This window comes from Myxine glutinosa, chromosome 13 (genome assembly GCF_964187855.1).
Source record: "Myxine glutinosa chromosome 13, kmMyxGlut1.1, whole genome shotgun sequence".
Classification (NCBI taxonomy): domain Eukaryota; kingdom Metazoa; phylum Chordata; class Myxini; order Myxiniformes; family Myxinidae; genus Myxine; species Myxine glutinosa.
In genome coordinates this window covers 103,061,553-103,076,941 of record NC_136273.1, presented here as the reverse complement: position 1 = coordinate 103,076,941, position 15,389 = coordinate 103,061,553, and the positions used below count along the sequence as shown (strand labels likewise).

General features: G+C 47.9%; 1 protein-coding gene across 3 annotated transcripts in view; it reads right to left on the bottom strand.

Moving 5' to 3' along the window:
- Positions 1 to 15,389, bottom strand: part of LOC137439154 (potassium channel subfamily T member 1-like) — a 270,273-nt gene that overhangs the window by 85,774 nt on the left and 169,110 nt on the right. The window lies entirely within an intron of this gene.

Sequence of the window (15,389 nt, the reverse complement as noted above, 5' to 3'; positions counted from 1 at the left end):
GACGGTAGATCCGAGAAGGTAGATCCGAGACGGTAGATCCGAGACGGTAGATCCGAGACGGTAGATCCGAGAAGGTAGATCCGAGACGGTAGATCCGAGATGGTAGATCCGAGACGGTAGATCCGAGAAGGTAGATCCGAGACGGTAGATCCGAGACGGTAGATCCGAGACGGTAGATCCGAGACGGTAGATCCGAGACGGTATATCCGAGAAGGTAGATCCGAGAAGGTAGATCCGAGAAGATAGATCCGAGACGGTAGATCCGAGAAGGTAGATCCGAGACGGTAGATCCGAGACGGTAGATCCGAGACGGTAGATCAGCGGCTCAGAACGGCCTAGTAATACCAAAGAGTTTAAAAGAGTTTAAGCATTCATTTCAAGCATTAAGCATTTAAGCAAAAAGAGTTTTAAAATGGTATTTGCTGTTTCATTGCAGCATCTATCTATAATTCCACTAATCTCTGTGTGTATGTTTGTTTGTATGTTTGTATGTTTGTCTGTGACCGCTGTTTCTCGACAACCACGGGTCCGATATACTTTAAACTTGCCAGGTATATTGCTGGGGACCCGAGGATGTGCCTTTTCAAGGTTTGAAATTAATCGGACAAGTAGTTACCGAGCTATGGCGATTTAGCCGTTCGCCGTTCGCTTTGGCGTTGCGAATGAACCAAACCATTTCATGTAAATAGAGGGGGGGGGGGGTTCTGTGGTCGTTGCGAATGGACCAAACCATTTGATGTAAATAGAGGGGGGGGGATTGTCACCGTACTCGCAAGCCGTTCGCTTTGCCTTTGGCTTTGCGAATGGACCAAACCATTCCATGTAAATAGAGGGGGGGGGGGGATATAATTTTAGATATATATATAGTACGGGCATGCCCTAGTTTAAAAGAATAGCACACAGACAAACAAACAACCATAAGTTGGCATCCATGGGAAAGAAGATATTCCGCCTCAGGAAGTGCCCCACTGAATGTCGTGAGAAAAGCGGCGCCATTTTTGTAATGTCGGTGGTACCCAGAGTACATTGCGAATTAACGGCGTTTCCGCCAAGCTCAGTGTCTGTTTGTCTCATCGAACAGTCCTGTGTTGTCTCTCATATTTACAAATGCATGTCTACATGCGCGATGTTTGTGTTTGTGTTTGTGTGTGTGTGTGTGTGTGTGTGTGTGTGTGTGGGAGGGGGTGGGGGGTTGTGTGTGTATGTGTGTGTGAGGGGGGTGGGGGTGGGGTGGAGTTGTGTGTGTGTGTGTGTGAGGGGGGTGGGGGTGGGGTGGAGTTGTGTGTGTGTGTGTGTGTGTGAGGGGGGTGGGGGTGGGGTGGAGTTGTGTGTGTGTGTGTGTGTGTGTGTGGGGGGGGGGGGGGAGGGGGGGTTGGGGAGGGGTTGTGTGTGTGTGTTTGTGTGTGTGTGTGTTTGTATGTGTGTTTGTGTGTGTGTGTGTGTGGGAGGGGGTGGGGGTTGTGTGTGTATGTGTGTGTGAGGGGGGTGGGGGTGGGGTGGAGTTGTGTGTGTATGTGTGTGTGAGGGGGGTGGGGGTGGGGTGGAGTTGTGTGTGTGTGTGTGTGTGTGTGTGTGGGGGGGGGGTGGGAGGGGGGGTTGGGGAGGGGTTGTGTGTGTGTGTTTGTGTGTGTGTGTGTGTGTTTGTGTGTGTGTGTGTGTTTGTGTGTGTGTGTGTGTGTGTGTGTGTGTGTGGGAGGGGGTGGGGGGTTGTGTGTGTATGTGTGTGTGAGGGGGGTGGGGTGGGGTGGAGTTGTGTGTGTGTGTGTGTGTGTGTGTGTGGGGGGGGGGGTGGGAGGGGGGGTTGGGGAGGGGTTGTGTGTGTGTGTTTGTCATTGGTTGTTAGTCCACATGCGGGTTTCAGAAGGAAGAACGAACCCCAACCATGTCTCAGTATCCACCATCATGTGTGTGTACATGTGTGAGTGGAAATTACTGTTGTTGGCTGCTATCTCTACACGTGGGTTGTGGGTGTCAGCTGCAGCCTTAGATACATAAAACATTTTTTATGTCAAATAATCCTATTGTTTGTAACACACACACACACACACACACACACACACACACACACGTGCACACACACACACACGTGCACACACACACACACACACACACACACACACAAACACACACATGCACACACGCAGACACACACAAACACACACACACCCACACACACAACCCGCCTCCCTCCTCCCCACTCCTCCCCCACATTCGTGAAATTTTCAGACGTTCATCAGTGGGTGCCGGGGAGTGTTTTTGGCAAAAAAAATGGAAATTTTTGAAAAAAGGAAGAAGTGCAAAGTTGCTTTTAAAAGTTGCTTTGTGGTTCTTGAGCCTTTGTACCTATGTGAAAGGTAATACATAATTCCCAATTCGTGTTTGTGTGTGTGTAATACATAAAATATATATTTTCCTTAATGGGTGTAGGTAGGGGAGTGTTTTCGGCACCGACAAAAAAAAATAGAGAAAAAAAACAAATTGATTTCTTCAAAATGCCAACAGGATTCAAATATTACCAGGATTAAAAATCCCTCCACACGTTTGATTGACATTTGATGGCAACGCTGGGTAATCCTGCTAGTACATAAATAAATGAACAAGCATTCTGCGTACTGCGCTGCAATACATGTCCCCTACCGGCATTGGGTAGCACTGTCATAGAAGACGGTATTATGACTTACCGCACTCCAAGCCTCGACCTTGTATAAAAAAAAAAAAAAAAAAAAAAAAAAAAAAAAATTATAGTCCGGAAAACTGTTGGGGAAATTCCCAAAGTTCAAAGTGCCATAACTTTGTCAAAAATGATCGAAACGTCGTGAAGTTCGAACTTGACCTGTAACTTATCATGAGGAAACCATGTACCAAATCTGAAATCATTAGTATTACGAGTTTAGGAAAAAAGTCCGGAAAGCTGTTCTTTGCGTGATGGACGGACAGATTGACAGACTGGCAGACCCACAGACTGACAGACTGACAGACCGACAGACTGACAGACCGACAGACGGACCGACAGACGGAGGGACGGAGTGCAAATCTATAGTCCCCTCAGGTGTACACCGGTAGGGGACTAATAAAAGGAATAAAAGGAAGCTACCTTTTATTTCAACAATTAATGAATGACATGGTAACTCTCTTGAGTGTATAATATGAACTTTTCGAAGTTTGAAACCCAAATTCATAATGCTGCCCCCTTCACCTGGATTCTAACCCAAATTCATAATGCTGCCCCCTTCACCTGGATTCTAACCCAAATTCATAATGCTGCCCCCTTCACCTGGATTCGAACCCAAATTCATAATGCTGCCCCCTTCACCTGGATTCGAACCCAAATTCATAATGCTGCCCCCTTCACCTGGATTCTAACCCAAATTCATAATGCTGCCCCCTTCACCTGGATTCTAACCCAAATTCATAATGCTGCCCCCTTCACCTGGATTCTAACCCAAATTCATAATGCTGCCCCCTTCACCTGGATTCTAACCCAAATTCATAATGCTGCCCCCTTCACCTGGATTCTAACCCAAATTCATAATGCTGCCCCCTTCACCTGGATTCGAACCCAAATTCATAATGCTGCCCCCTTCACCTGGATTCTAACCCAAATTCATAATGCTGCCCCCTTCACCTGGATTCTAACCCAAATTCATAATGCTGCCCCCTTCACCTGGATTCTAACCCACATCCTCGGGGCTGCGAGTCCGTTGATTGTGGAAATCAACTCCAACGAAAATGTAACAGTTAATGTTTCGAATAGTTTAATTTCCTCCAAACGCTGGGAATGAGGCACAAACATGTGGGGTACCTTGATGATGAAGAATGATGTCATCATGACACGAATGAATGAATTAGTTTCTAATGAGGATGGAAGCAAACGATGAAGTTTTGATTTCAATACAGACGAAGGTTAATCAATGTCGTCAAACAAGGAAATATTTCCATGAAAAGATAATAATAATTAGGAATATCTTCCCGTATAACTCTCCCTTCGTGGACAATTTGCTTGTTTGATGGTAAAGTGGTGCGCAGGTGGTAAAGCATCGGGCAGCTCTGGTATTTGATGGTAAAGTGGTGCGCAGGTGGTAAAGCATCGGGCAGCTCTGGTATTTGATGGTAAAGTGGTGCGCAGGTGGTAAAGCATCGGGCAGCTCTGGTATTTGATGGTAAAGTGGTGCGCAGGTGGTAAAGCATCGGGCAGCTCTGGTATTTGATGGTAAAGTGGTGCTCAGGTGGTAAAGCATCGGGCAGCTCTGGTATTTGATGGTAAAGCAGCGGGCGGCTCTGGTATTTGATGGTAAAGTGGTGCGCAGGTGGTAAAGCATCGGGCAGCTCTGGTATTTGATGGTAAAGTGGTGCGCAGGTGGTAAAGCATCGGGCAGCTCTGGTATTTGATGGTAAAGTGGTGCGCAGGTGGTAAAGCATCGGGCAGCTCTGGTATTTGATGGTAAAGCATCGGGCAGCTCTGGTATTTGATGGTAAAGTGGTGCGCAGGTGGTAAAGCATCGGGCAGCTCTGGTATTTGATGGTAAAGTGGTGCGCAGGTGGTAAAGCATCGGGCGGCTCTGGTATTTGATGGTAAAGTGGTGCGCAGATGGTAAAGCATCGGGCAGCTCTGGTATTTGATGGTAAAGTGGTGCGCAGGTGGTAAAGCATCGGGCAGCTCTGGTATTTGATGGTAAAGTGGTGCTCAGGTGGTAAAGCATCGGGCAGCTCTGGTATTTGATGGTAAAGCATCGGGCAGCTCTGGTATTTGATGGTAAAGTGGTGCGCAGGTGGTAAAGCATCGGGCAGCTCTGGTATTTGATGGTAAAGTGGTGCGCAGGTGGTAAAGCATCGGGCAGCTCTGGTATTTGATGGTAAAGTGGTGCGCAGGTGGTAAAGCAGCGGGCAGCTCTGGTATTTGATGGTAAAGTGGTGCGCAGGTGGTAAAGCATCGGGCAGCTCTGGTATTTGATGGTAAAGCAGCGGGCAGCTCTGGTATTTGATGGTAAAGCAGCGGGCAGCTCTGGTATTTGATGGTAAAGCAGTGGGCAGAATGTAAATGGGTGGGCAGCTCTGGTATTTGATGGTAAAGCAGTGGGCAGCTCTGGTATTTGATGGTAAAGCAGCGGGCAGCTCTGGTATTTGATGGTAAAGCAGCGGGCAGCTGTGGTATTTGATGGTAAAGCAGTGGGCAACTCTGGTATTTGATGGTAAAGCAGTGGGCAGCCCTGGTATTTGATGGTAAAGCAGCGGGCAGCTCTGGTATTTGATGGTGAAGCAGCGGGCAGCTCTGGTATTTGATGGTAAAGTGGTGGGCAGGTGGTAAAGCATCGGGCAGCTCTGGTATTTGATGGTAAAGTGGTGCGCATGTGGTAAAGCAGCGGGCAGCTCTGGTATTTGATGGTAAAGCAGCGGGCAGCTCTGGTATTTGATGGTAAAGCAGCGGACAGCTCTGGTATTTGATGGTAAAGCAGCGGGCAGCTCTGGTATTTGATGGTAAAGCTGCTGGCCGCTCTGGTATTTGATGGTAAAGCAGCACGCAGCTCTGGTATTTGATGGTAAAGCTGCTGGCAGCTCTGGTATTTGATGGTAAAGCAGCGGGCAGCTCTGGTATTTGATGGTAAAGCAGCGGGCAGCTCTGGTGTTTGATGGTAAAGCAGCGGGCAGCTCTGGTATTTGATGGTAAAGCAGAGGGCAGCTCTGGTATTTGATGGTAAAGCAGCGGGTAGCTCTGGTATTTGATGGTAAAGCAGTGGGCAGCTCTGGTATTTGATGGTAAAGCTGCTGGCAGCTCTGGTATTTGATGGTAAAGCAGCACGCAGCTCTGGTATTTGATGGTAAAGCTGCTGGCAGCTCTGGTATTTGATGGTAAAGCAGCGGGCAGCTCTGGTATTTGATGGTAAAGCAGCGGGCAGCTCTGGTGTTTGATGGTAAAGCAGCGGGCAGCTCTGGTATTTGATGGTAAAGTGGTGCGCAGGTGGTAAAGCATCGGGCAGCTCTGGTATTTGATGGTAAAGTGGTGCGCAGGTGGTAAAGCATCGGGCAGCTCTGGTATTTGATGGTAAAGTGGTGCGCAGGTGGTAAAGCATCGGGCAGCTCTGGTATTTGATGGTAAAGTGGTGCGCAGGTGGTAAAGCATCAGGCAGCTCTGGTATTTGATGGTAAAGTGGTGCGCAGGTGGTAAAGCATCGGGCAGCTCTGGTATTTGATGGTAAAGTGGTGCGCAGGTGGTAAAGCATCGGGCAGCTCTGGTATTTGATGGTAAAATGGTGCGCAGGTGGTAAAGCATCGGGCCGCTCTGGTATTTGATGGTAAAGTGGTGGGCAGGTGGTAAAGCTTCGGGCAGCTCTGGTATTTGATGGTAAAGTGGTGCGCAGGTAGTAAAGCAGCGGGCAGCTCTGGTATTTGATGGTAAAGCAGCGGGCAGCTCTGGTATTTGATGGTAAAGCAGCGGGCAGCTCTGGTATTTGATGGTAAAGCAGCGGGCAGCTCTGGTGTTTGATGGTAAAGCAGCGGGCAGCTCTGGTATTTGATGGTAAAGTGGTGCGCAGGTGGTAAAGCATCGGGCAGCTCTGGTATTTGATGGTAAAGTGGTGCGCAGGTGGTAAAGCATCGGGCAGCTCTGGTATTTGATGGTAAAGTGGTGCGCAGGTGGTAAAGCATCGGGCAGCTCTGGTATTTGATGGTAAAGTGGTGCGCAGGTGGTAAAGCATCGCGCAGCTCTGGTATTTGATGGTAAAGCAGCGGGCAGCTCTGGTATTTGATGGTAAAGCAGCGGGCAGCTCTGGTATTTGATGGTAAAGCAGCGGGCAGCTCTGGTGTTTGATGGTAAAGCAGCGGGCAGCTCTGGTATTTGATGGTAAAGTGGTGCGCAGGTGGTAAAGCATCGGGCAGCTCTGGTATTTGATGGTAAAGTGGTGCGCAGGTGGTAAAGCATCGGGCAGCTCTGGTATTTGATGGTAAAGTGGTGCGCAGGTGGTAAAGCATCGGGCAGCTCTGGTATTTGATGGTAAAGTGGTGCGCAGGTGGTAAAGCATCAGGCAGCTCTGGTATTTGATGGTAAAGTGGTGCGCAGGTGGTAAAGCATCGGGCAGCTCTGGTATTTGATGGTAAAGTGGTGCGCAGGTGGTAAAGCATCGGGCAGCTCTGGTATTTGATGGTAAAATGGTGCGCAGGTGGTAAAGCATCGGGCCGCTCTGGTATTTGATGGTAAAGTGGTGGGCAGGTGGTAAAGCTTCGGGCAGCTCTGGTATTTGATGGTAAAGTGGTGCGCAGGTAGTAAAGCAGCGGGCAGCTCTGGTATTTGATGGTAAAGCAGCGGGCAGCTCTGGTATTTGATGGTAAAGCAGCGGGCAGCTCTGGTATTTGATGGTAAAGTGGTGCGCAGGTGGTAAAGCATCGCGCAGCTCTGGTATTTGATGGTAAAGCAGCGGGCAGCTCTGGTATTTGATGGTAAAGCAGCGGGCAGCTCTGGTATTTGATGGTAAAGCAGCGGGCAGCTCTGGTATTTGATGGTAAAGCTGCTGGCAGCTCTGGTATTTGATGGTAAAGCATCGGGCAGCTCTGGTATTTGATGGTAAAGCAGCGGGCAGCTCTGGTATTTGATGGTAAAGCAGCGGGCAGCTCTGGTATTTGATGGTAAAGCAGCGGGCAGCTCTGGTATTTGATGGTAAAGCAGCGGGCAGCTCTGGTATTTGATGGTAAAGCAGGACGCAGCTCTGGTATTTGATGGTAAAGCAGCGGGCAGCTCTGGTATTTGATGGTAAAGCAGCGGGCAGCTCTGGTATTTCATGGTAAAGCAGCGGGCAGCTCTGGTATTTGATGGTAAAGCAGCGGGCAGCTCTGGTATTTGATGGTAAAGCAGCAGGCAGCTCTGGTATTTGATGGTAAAGCAGCACGCAGCTCTGGTGTTTGATGGTAAAGCAGCGGGCAGCTCTGGTATTTGATGGTAAAGCAGCGGGCAGCTCTGGTATTTGATGGTAAAGCAGCGGGCAGCTCTGGTATTTGATGGTAAAGCAGTGGGCAGAATGTAAATGGGTGGGCAGCTCTGGTATTTGATGGTAAAGCAGTGGGCAGCTCTGGTATTTGATGGTAAAGCAGCGGGCAGCTCTGGTATTTGATGGTAAAGCAGCGGGCAGCTGTGGTATTTGATGGTAAAGCAGTGGGCAACTCTGGTATTTGATGGTAAAGCAGTGGGCAGCTCTGGTATTTGATGGTAAAGCAGTGGGCAGCCCTGGTATTTGATGGTAAAGCAGCGGGCAGCTCTGGTATTTGATGGTAAAGCAGCGGGCAGCTCTGGTATTTGATGGTAAAGCAGTGGGCAGCTCTGGTATTTGATGGTAAAGCAGTGGGCAGCTCTGGTATTTGATGGTAAAGCTGCTGGCAGCTCTGGTATTTGATGGTAAAGCAGCACGCAGCTCTGGTATTTGATGGTAAAGCTGCTGGCAGCTCTGGTATTTGATGGTAAAGCAGCGGGCAGCTCTGGTATTTGATGGTAAAGCAGCGGGCAGCTCTGGTGTTTGATGGTAAAGCAGCGGGCAGCTCTGGTATTTGATGGTAAAGTGGTGCGCAGGTGGTAAAGCATCGGGCAGCTCTGGTATTTGATGGTAAAGTGGTGCGCAGGTGGTAAAGCATCGGGCAGCTCTGGTATTTGATGGTAAAGTGGTGCGCAGGTGGTAAAGCATCGGGCAGCTCTGGTATTTGATGGTAAAGTGGTGCGCAGGTGGTAAAGCATCGGGCGGCTCTGGTATTTGATGGTAAAGTGGTGCGCAGATGGTAAAGCATCGGGCAGCTCTGGTATTTGATGGTAAAGTGGTGCGCAGGTGGTAAAGCATCGGGCAGCTCTGGTATTTGATGGTAAAGTGGTGCTCAGGTGGTAAAGCATCGGGCAGCTCTGGTATTTGATGGTAAAGCATCGGGCAGCTCTGGTATTTGATGGTAAAGTGGTGCGCAGGTGGTAAAGCATCGGGCAGCTCTGGTATTTGATGGTAAAGTGGTGCGCAGGTGGTAAAGCATCGGGCAGCTCTGGTATTTGATGGTAAAGTGGTGCGCAGGTGGTAAAGCAGCGGGCAGCTCTGGTATTTGATGGTAAAGTGGTGCGCAGGTGGTAAAGCATCGGGCAGCTCTGGTATTTGATGGTAAAGCAGCGGGCAGCTCTGGTATTTGATGGTAAAGCAGCGGGCAGCTCTGGTATTTGATGGTAAAGCAGTGGGCAGAATGTAAATGGGTGGGCAGCTCTGGTATTTGATGGTAAAGCAGTGGGCAGCTCTGGTATTTGATGGTAAAGCAGCGGGCAGCTCTGGTATTTGATGGTAAAGCAGCGGGCAGCTGTGGTATTTGATGGTAAAGCAGTGGGCAACTCTGGTATTTGATGGTAAAGCAGTGGGCAGCCCTGGTATTTGATGGTAAAGCAGCGGGCAGCTCTGGTATTTGATGGTGAAGCAGCGGGCAGCTCTGGTATTTGATGGTAAAGTGGTGGGCAGGTGGTAAAGCATCGGGCAGCTCTGGTATTTGATGGTAAAGTGGTGCGCATGTGGTAAAGCAGCGGGCAGCTCTGGTATTTGATGGTAAAGCAGCGGGCAGCTCTGGTATTTGATGGTAAAGCAGCGGACAGCTCTGGTATTTGATGGTAAAGCAGCGGGCAGCTCTGGTATTTGATGGTAAAGCTGCTGGCCGCTCTGGTATTTGATGGTAAAGCAGCACGCAGCTCTGGTATTTGATGGTAAAGCTGCTGGCAGCTCTGGTATTTGATGGTAAAGCAGCGGGCAGCTCTGGTATTTGATGGTAAAGCAGCGGGCAGCTCTGGTGTTTGATGGTAAAGCAGCGGGCAGCTCTGGTATTTGATGGTAAAGCAGAGGGCAGCTCTGGTATTTGATGGTAAAGCAGCGGGTAGCTCTGGTATTTGATGGTAAAGCAGTGGGCAGCTCTGGTATTTGATGGTAAAGCTGCTGGCAGCTCTGGTATTTGATGGTAAAGCAGCACGCAGCTCTGGTATTTGATGGTAAAGCTGCTGGCAGCTCTGGTATTTGATGGTAAAGCAGCGGGCAGCTCTGGTATTTGATGGTAAAGCAGCGGGCAGCTCTGGTGTTTGATGGTAAAGCAGCGGGCAGCTCTGGTATTTGATGGTAAAGCTGCTGGCAGCTCTGGTATTTGATGGTAAAGCATCGGGCAGCTCTGGTATTTGATGGTAAAGCAGCGGGCAGCTCTGGTATTTGATGGTAAAGCAGCGGGCAGCTCTGGTATTTGATGGTAAAGCAGCGGGCAGCTCTGGTATTTGATGGTAAAGCAGCGGGCAGCTCTGGTATTTGATGGTAAAGCAGGACGCAGCTCTGGTATTTGATGGTAAAGCAGCGGGCAGCTCTGGTATTTGATGGTAAAGCAGCGGGCAGCTCTGGTATTTCATGGTAAAGCAGCGGGCAGCTCTGGTATTTGATGGTAAAGCAGCGGGCAGCTCTGGTATTTTATGGTAAAGCAGCGGGCAGCTCTGGTATTTGATGGTAAAGCAGCAGGCAGCTCTGGTATTTGATGGTAAAGCAGCACGCAGCTCTGGTGTTTGATGGTAAAGCAGCGGGCAGCTCTGGTATTTGATGGTAAAGCAGCGGGCAGCTCTGGTATTTGATGGTAAAGCAGCGGGCAGCTCTGGTATTTGATGGTAAAGCAGTGGGCAGAATGTAAATGGGTGGGCAGCTCTGGTATTTGATGGTAAAGCAGTGGGTAGCTCTGGTATTTGATGGTAAAGAAGCGGGCAGCTCTGGTATTTGATGGTAAAGCAGCGGGCAGCTGTGGTATTTGATGGTAAAGCAGTGGGCAACTCTGGTATTTGATGGTAAAGCAGTGGGCAGCCCTGGTATTTGATGGTAAAGCAGCGGGCAGCTCTGGTATTTGATGGTAAAGCAGCGGGCAGCTCTGGTATTTGATGGTAAAGTGGTGGGCAGGTGGTAAAGCATCGGGCAGCTCTGGTATTTGATGGTAAAGTGGTGCGCAGGTGGTAAAGCAGCGGGCAGCTCTGGTATTTGATGGTAAAGCAGCGGGCAGCTCTGGTATTTGATGGTAAAGCAGCAGGCAGCTCTGGTATTTGATGGTAAAGCAGCGGGCAGCTCTGGTATTTGATGGTAAAGCAGCACGCAGCTCTGGTATTTGATGGTAAAGCTGCTGGCAGCTCTGGTATTTGATGGTAAAGCAGCGGGCAGCTCTGGTATTTGATGGTAAAGCAGCGGGCAGCTCTGGTGTTTGATGGTAAAGCAGCGGGCAGCTCTGGTATTTGATGGTAAAGCAGCGGGCAGCTCTGGTATTTGATGGTAAAGCAGCGGGCAGCTCTGGTATTTGATGGTAAAGCAGTGGGCAGCTCTGGTATTTGATGGTAAAGCTGCTGGCAGCTCTGGTATTTGATGGTAAAGCAGCACGCAGCTCTGGTATTTGATGGTAAAGCTGCTGGCAGCTCTGGTATTTGATGGTAAAGCAGCGGGCAGCTCTGGTATTTGATGGTAAAGCAGCGGGCAGCTCTGGTGTTTGATGGTAAAGCAGCGGGCAGCTCTGGTATTTGATGGTAAAGCAGCGGGCAGCTCTGGTATTTGATAGTAAAGCTGCTGGCAGCTCTGGTATTTGATGGTAAAGCAGCGGGCAGCTCTGGTATTTGATAGTAAAGCTGCTGGCAGCTCTGGTATTTGATGGTAAAGCTGCTGGCAGCTCTGGTATTTGATGGTAAAGCAGCGGGCAGCTCTGGTATTTGTGGATTTGGAGAAGGTGTTTGAAAGGGTGCATCGGGAAGTGCTGCAGTGGTCAATGAGAAAGTTATGTGTTGAGGATTGGTTAGTCATGGTAGTCATGGTGATGTATGATGGATGAGAAGGTTATGTGTTGAGGATTGGTTAGTCATGTTAGTCATGGCGATGCATGATGGATGAGAAGGTTACGTGTAGAGGATTGGTTAGTCAGGGTAGTCATGGCGATGTATGATGGATGAGAAGGTTACGTGTAGAGGATTGGTTAGTCAGGGTAGTCATGGCGATGTTTGATGGATGAGAAAGTTACATGTAGAGGATTGGTTAGTTATGGTAGTCATTGCGATGTATGATGGATGAGAAGGTTACGTGTCGAGGATTGGTTAGTCATGGTAGTCACGGCAATGTATGATTGATGAGAAAGTTACGTGTGGAGGATTGGTTAGTCATGGTAGTCATGGCGATGTATGATGGATGAGAAGGTTATGTGTAGAGGCTTGGTTAGTCATGGTAGTCATGGCGATGTATGATGGATGAGAAGGTTACGTGTCGAGGATTGGTTAGTCAGGGTAGTCATGGCGATGTATGATGGATGAGAAAGTTACGTGTAGAGGATTGATTAGTCATGGTAGTCATGGCAATGTATGATTGATGAGAAAGTTACGTGTGGAGGATTGGTTAGTCAGGGTAATCATGGCGATGTATGATGGATGAGAAAGTTACGTGTAGAGGATTGGTTAGTCATGGTAGTCATGGCAATGTATGATTGATGAGAAAGTTACGTGTGGAGGATTGGTTAGTTATGGTAGTCAGGGTGATGTATAATGGATGAGAAAGTTACGGGTAGAGGATAGGTTAGTTATGGTAGTCATGGCGATGTATGATGGAGGAGAAGGTTACGTGCAGAGGCTTGGTTAGCCCTGGTAGTCATGCCAATGTATGATTGATGAGAAAGTTATGTGTGGAGGATTGGTTAGTCATGGCGATGTATGATGGATGAGAAGGTTACGTGTCGAGGATTGGTTAGTCAGGGTAGTCATGGCGATGTATGATGGATGAGAAGGTTACGGGTAGAGGATTGGTTAGTTATGGTAGTCATGGTGATGTATAATGAATGAGAAGGTTACGTGTAGAGGATAGGTTAGTTATGGTAGTCATGGCGATGTATGATGGAGGAGAAAGTTACGTGTGGAGGATTGGTTAGTTATGGTAGTCATGGTGATGTATAATGGATGAGAAAGTTACGTGTTGAGAATAGGTTAGTTATGGTAGTCATGGCGATGTATGATGGAGGAGAAAGTTACGTGTGGAGGATTGGTTAGTCAGGGTAGTCATGGCGATGTATGATGGAGGAGAAAGTTACGTGTGGAGGATTGGTTAGTTATGGTAGTCATGGTGAAGTATGATTGATGAGAAAATTACGTGTAGAGGATTGGTTAGTCATGGTAGTCATGGCGATGTATGATTGATGAGAAGGTTACGTGTGGAGGATTGGTTAGTCATGGTAGTCATGGCGATGTTTGATGGATGAGAAAGTTACGTGTGGAGGATTGGTTAGTGAGGGCGATGTATGATGGATCAAAAACTCTTGTGAGGGTAAATGGAGTGCAGAGTGAGGATTTTGAAGTGAGTGTTCACCAGGGGGTCAGTGTTGAGCCCAATCTTGTTCATCATGGTTCTTGAGGTTATATCACAGGAAATTCCCTTGGGAGCTCCTGATGACTTAGTGCTGATAGCTGATAGTGTGGAAGAGGTAAGGGGTAAATATACAGTATGGAAGGAGGTTATGGAGGCCAGAGGATTGAAAGTGAAAACCACAAAATCAGACGCACTGATTAGTGGGAGAAGGAGAAGGAACTGTGGAAAAAAGGGGAAGGTGTGCTGTGCTGTGCTGTCTGTATTTTTTTTTAAACATCATAATAATAAAGGTGTAGGTAACAACTCCATATTGTGTAGATACTGTAAGTGCTAGGTACACACAAGGTGTTGTGGCATCAGAGGTAGACTGCAGGTGGTGCCTGCCTTTAAATGTGTTGTCTGCACAGGTGAACAAGTGGCACCAGTCAGTGAAAGATTAGTTTATGGGGACATATCCCTGGAATGTGTAGATACATTTTGTTACTTTGGTGATATGAGGGAACGGGGAAGGAGGACACTTGGATTTGCAATGAGACATATGTCATCCATGTTGTAACATGTACTTTTCACTTGAATTATGAGTGATTATTCTACAAATACAGCTTGATAACTTGTAAAATGTAACTACAAAAGGATACAATAAATCCTGTAAATTGAGGAGACAACAACAAGACAATGTCAGTAGAGGTTCTTAAATCACGTACAAGAAAAACTTGCATTTTGGTTTGTGCTAACAACAGTACTTTATTGAATACTAGCAGAAGTACCCGGCGTTGCCGGGTGGGGAGGGTGGGATAGGGGGAGGAAAAGGGGGGAGGGAGGGGGAGAGGGGACGAGGGGGGGCGAGGGGTAGAGGGAGGGAGCGGGGGGGAAGGGAGGGGGAGGGAGGAGGGGAAGGGGGGCGTGGGGGTGGGGGGAGGGGGGGAGGAGGCAGGAGAGGAAGGGGGTTCATCACCTTTTCGTTGAATATATGTTGGTGAATGTGGCGTTCATCACGTTTCTGAGTTAAGTGTGATGCCGATCAGGAAGAAGAAGAAGCCTTACTATCAATTTCGTACACTTCCTGAATTGTTTGATTTATTTGTATTCAAATGTCTGGTGATTATTTTGTATTTGTTTATGCGAATGTGTACTTGTGTATAACTGTCATTCATTTAAAAAGGCATAGACACTATCGAGCAATTTTTTTTTTTAAATTCCCAAAAAACGAAGTTTTTTTGTTAATTTATTTTTGCCTAAAACATTCCCAGGCACTCACTGATGAACCTCTGAAAGTTTGACGAAGATCCGTTCAGCCATCTCTGAGAAAAATGGCGACACAGACAGACACACAGACCAACATCTCTCTTCTATAATAGATTCCCAAATATTAATGAACTTAAAGAACTAGTACACCCGTTCTCTACGGGAGCGGCAGACAGGGTCATTCCTCTCTGCGGTATATAGATTGCAGTAGATCTAGGCCCAGGCATCAAGAACATCAGGGGTGTGTTCATTTACAAAGTTTCTTGTGGAGAGCTCACCAAGTTGTTTAAGTGTTCGAGCAAGGACTCCATTCAAAACAGGTGATAGCTGCTTAGTAACTAAACACACCCCGGGATTCCTCCCTTTCAGTTTAGTGTTAAACAGCAGGAGCGACTGTTTCAAATGGTAATCAAACGTGTTTGTGGTTTATAATATTTTTTACTTCCGGTAAGGGTTTCCCACGACGATAAGCTATTTGTACACATGAGGCATTTGTCTAAGGAGGAAACACCTTGGGGAGGGGGAAAGTTAGTATTCATATTATTTTGTAATAACATTAATATTTTGCTTTTTTTTTTTCTTTCTTTTTTTGTATACATAATCGAGGCTCGTGAAAGAGCTAATATTTATCACACAAACAAATTAAACAGACAAACAACCAAAGTATACAAAAAGGGGAGCGGTAGACAAGATGGGGAGAGAAGGGGAAGCACATAAACACAACATTTGTGAGGGACATCGGGAATGTGTGGGGGGGAGGCGGCGTGGGAAGGGGGGGGGGGGGGGTGGGAGAAGTATAAACACAAG